The following is a 3,785-nucleotide window of genomic DNA, read 5'->3' as shown; positions in this document are numbered from 1 at the left end:
ATAAGATAACTCCTGAGTTACTGCTTTCTTAACCAAGACCAAAAGGGGAAAAAGTAAATTTGCTGGAATAAAAATGTCTTCAGATTGGAAGCAATGGTGACATAAATAAAAGAGAGCAATAATAAACTGAAATACCTCAAATAGCATTAATCCAAATAATCTGGAACATAGAAGAATTCATAAATTAAATGGTAAAAGTAAATAATCAACTAAAGTAATGGAATGAATAAAAGTGAAAGGGAAGCTTAAAGTAAAGGAACATTAAACCTGGGATCAAGAGTTACTCCTAAAACTAAGAGAAATCCTAAATCCTAAGAGAGAGAGGAGAGAACCTCTCTCAAAACTAAATCTAAATCATGAGAAGTAACTAAATTGGCGAGCTCTCCTTGAATGGATGCATTCCCACACTTTATAATCTCTGGTCTATGCCTTCTGGACTTGGATTTAGGCCAAAAAGGGCTTCAGAAATCGCTCGGAGCATTTTCTCTAATTTCTGGTGCGTGGCCTCTATCACGCGTCCGCGTGGGTCACACGGTCGCGTCATTCGGAGCTTTTCTTGTCACGCGGTCGCGTCAGTCATGCGACCGCGTCATATGTGTTTTGCTTAAGGCGCGCGGTCGCGTCAATCACGCGGCCGTGTCGCTGTTGATTCGCGCTTGGCATGCGTCCGCATCGCTCATGCGATCGCGTGGATGCCAGTTTCTTTAGAAACTCTGTTTTGTGCTTTTCTTCCATCTTTGTATGTTTCCTTTTTCATTCTTTAAGTCATTCCTGCCTTAGGAGATCTGAAACTACTCAACACACTAATCACGGCATCGAATGGAAATAAAGGTAATTAAAATATTTAATTTTAAAGCATAGGAAACATGTTTTTCACATACATCACATAATAAGGAAGGGGAAGTAAAACCATGCAATTAATATGAATAAGTGGGTGAAGGATTGAATAAATCACTCAAACTAAGCACAAAATATATCATAAAATATGGGTTTATCAACCTCCCCACACTTAAACAATAGCATGTCCTCATGCTAAGTCCAAGGTAAAAAGTAAGGTTAAGGTGGTGGAATGTCATGCAATGCAATCTAATCTAAATGCAACTACCTAGATGAATGATACATCATGCAATTCTAATTTTTATTTACTTGAATATAAAGCTTGCATGTAGTTAAATTAATTCACATTCTCAAGGAGTCATGTATATATATATATAGCCAAGCCTTAGATAGTGATAAAGTGCTTTTACAATTGAGATGGGAGAGAAAAACATTTTAAAAACTTGTAAGACAATTAATAATTTAAGCAGAAATATATGTTAATGAGCTATTGAACCCTCACTGGATTTTGTGTTTACTCTCTAATCACTCAGTGTTTATTGGGTTAATCACTCTATTCTTCTTTTTATTCTTTCTTTCTATAACTTTGTTCTTCATCTAACTAATCAACAATCATAGAATATAGTCATACCAAAAATCATGAGGTCTTAAGTAAGGTTGTAATGGGGCCAAGGTAAAGGTAAGGGTATATGTATAAGGCTAAGTGAGCTAATAAGTGAATTCTTAATTAGACTAAGATCTCACCTAACATACATACTTTCTAAATCAAAGCTTCTTTACCTATTTTGCATATTTTCTCACTTTCGATGTTACATGCTCATATCTCAATATTTATTTTTTATCCCATGTGCATTGCTTTATTTTGCATTTGGAGAATTCTTTTTTGTCCCCTTTATTCAAATATTGAAAAAAATAATAAATTTTTTTATTGCACATGGTAATTTAATTTCTTTAACTTCACATGAGCATGTTTCCCAAAAATTCTTATTTTGAAATATCTTTATTCTTTTTCAACCTTCTACCCTTTCGTTTCTATCATCCATGTTCCCAATAGGTTTCCTCACATTTAAACAATTACACAATTTCTATCTTAAGCTAACCAAGGATTCAACTTGGGACTTCTTTATTTGTTTTCTCGCTTAAGGCTAGTAATGTGGTTATAAAACAAGAGGGGATTTAAGGCTAGTTCTTTATTTTGAAATTTTGGGTTGATTTAGTCAAAACTTTTAAAATTTGATTGTTTCTTGTTAATCAAGTCAAAATTTCAATTTAAAAACTTTATCTTTTCAAATCTTTTTCAAAATCAAATCTTTTTCATTTTTCTTTCATGTTTTTCGAAAATCCTTCAAAATAAATTTTTCAAAATCTTTTTTTTAATTTTATTTCATAATTTTCGAAATTATTGCTAACATTTAATGTTTTGATTCAAAAATTTCAAGTTTGTTACTTTCCTGTTAAGAAAGGTTCAATCTTTAAATTCTAGAATCATATCTTTTAGTTTCTTGTTAGTCAAGTAATCAACTTTAATTTCAAAAATCAAATCTTTTTAATTTCCTTTTCAAATCTTTTTCAAAATAGATTTCAATCATATATTTTTCAAAATTTAATTTCAAATCTTTTTCAATTAACCACTTGACATGTTTGTTTTAATTTTTAATTGTTTACTATTTCTTATCCTTTTCAAAACCACCTAACTACTTTTCTCTCTCTCTTATTTTCGAAAATCACTAACCTCTTTTTCAAAATTCTTTTTCATTAACTAATTGTTTTAAATTCTAATTTTATTTTATTTTTCTTCTTAAATTCGAATTCCAATTAATAATTAAAATAAAAACAAAAATATTTTTCTTTTCTTTTAAATTAATATTCGAATACTCTCTCTCTCTCTCTCATCTTTTTCTATTTATTTATTTAATTACTAACACTTCTCTTCTTCTTAAAATTCGAACCCTCTCCCTCTCTCTGTGTTCGAATTCCCTTTATTTTCTCTCTACCTCATTCTTCTATTCTTCTCTTCTTCTACTCATATAAAGGAATCTCTATACTGTGACATAGAGGATTCCTCTTCTTTTCTGTTCTTTTCTTTTTCATATGAGCAGGAACAAGGATAGGAACATTCTTGTTGAAGCTGATCCTGAACCTGAAAGGACTCTAAAGAGGAAGCTAAGAGAAGCTAAAGCACAAAACTCTGGAGAGGACCTTACAGAAATTTTCGAAAAAGAAGTAAAGATGGCAGCCAAAAACAATAACAATGGTGGAGATGCAAAGAAGATGCTTGGTGACTTTACTGCACCAACTTCTGACTTCTATGGAAGAAGCATCTCAATTCCTGCAATTAGAGCAAAAAACTTTGAGCTTAAGCCTCAATTAGTTTCTCTAATACAGCAGAATTGCAAGTTTCATGGACTTCCATTGGAAGATCCTCATCAGTTCTTCGTAAGTTCTTGCAAATCTGTGATACTGTTAAGACCAATGGGGTTAATCCTGAGGTCTACAGACTTATGCTTTTCCGTTTTGCTGTAAGAGACAGACCTAGGATATGGTTGGACTCACAACCTAAAGAAAGCCTGAACTCTTGGGAAAAGTTGGTTAATGCTTTCTTGGCCAAATTCTTTCCACCTCAAAAGTTGAGCAAGCTTAGAGTAGAAGTCTAAACCTTTAGACAGAAGGAAGGTGACTCCCTCTATGAAGCTTGGGAAAGATACAAACAATTGATCAGAAGGTGTCCTTCTGACATGCTTTCAGAATGGAGCATCTTATGTATATTCTGTGATGGTCCGTCTAAATTGTCCAAGATGTCATTGGACCACTCTGCTGGTGGATCTCTTCATCTGAAGAAGACGCCTGCAGAAGCCCAGGAACTCATTGAAATGGTTGTAAATAACCAGTTCATGTATACTTCTGAAAGAAATCCTGATGCACGGAAAACTTGTCTCTCAACAAATTCT

General features: G+C 32.9%; 1 non-coding gene across 1 annotated transcript; it reads right to left on the bottom strand.

Annotated features, from left to right (window-relative positions):
• Nucleotides 1–3,470: 3,470 nt before the first annotated feature.
• LOC148548067 (small nucleolar RNA R71) lies at nucleotides 3,471–3,578 on the bottom strand. Its single transcript, XR_015897773.1, has one exon. It is a non-coding gene; the product is annotated as a small nucleolar RNA R71 (small nucleolar RNA).
• Between the last annotated feature and the right edge of the window lie 207 nt (nucleotides 3,579–3,785).

This window comes from Arachis ipaensis, chromosome B8 (assembly GCF_059453495.1).
Source record: "Arachis ipaensis isolate K30076 ecotype BB chromosome B8, ASM5945349v1, whole genome shotgun sequence".
In the NCBI taxonomy this organism is placed as follows: domain Eukaryota; kingdom Viridiplantae; phylum Streptophyta; class Magnoliopsida; order Fabales; family Fabaceae; genus Arachis; species Arachis ipaensis.
Note: the sequence above shows the minus strand (reverse complement) of the source record. Positions and strands in the feature narration are given on the sequence as shown.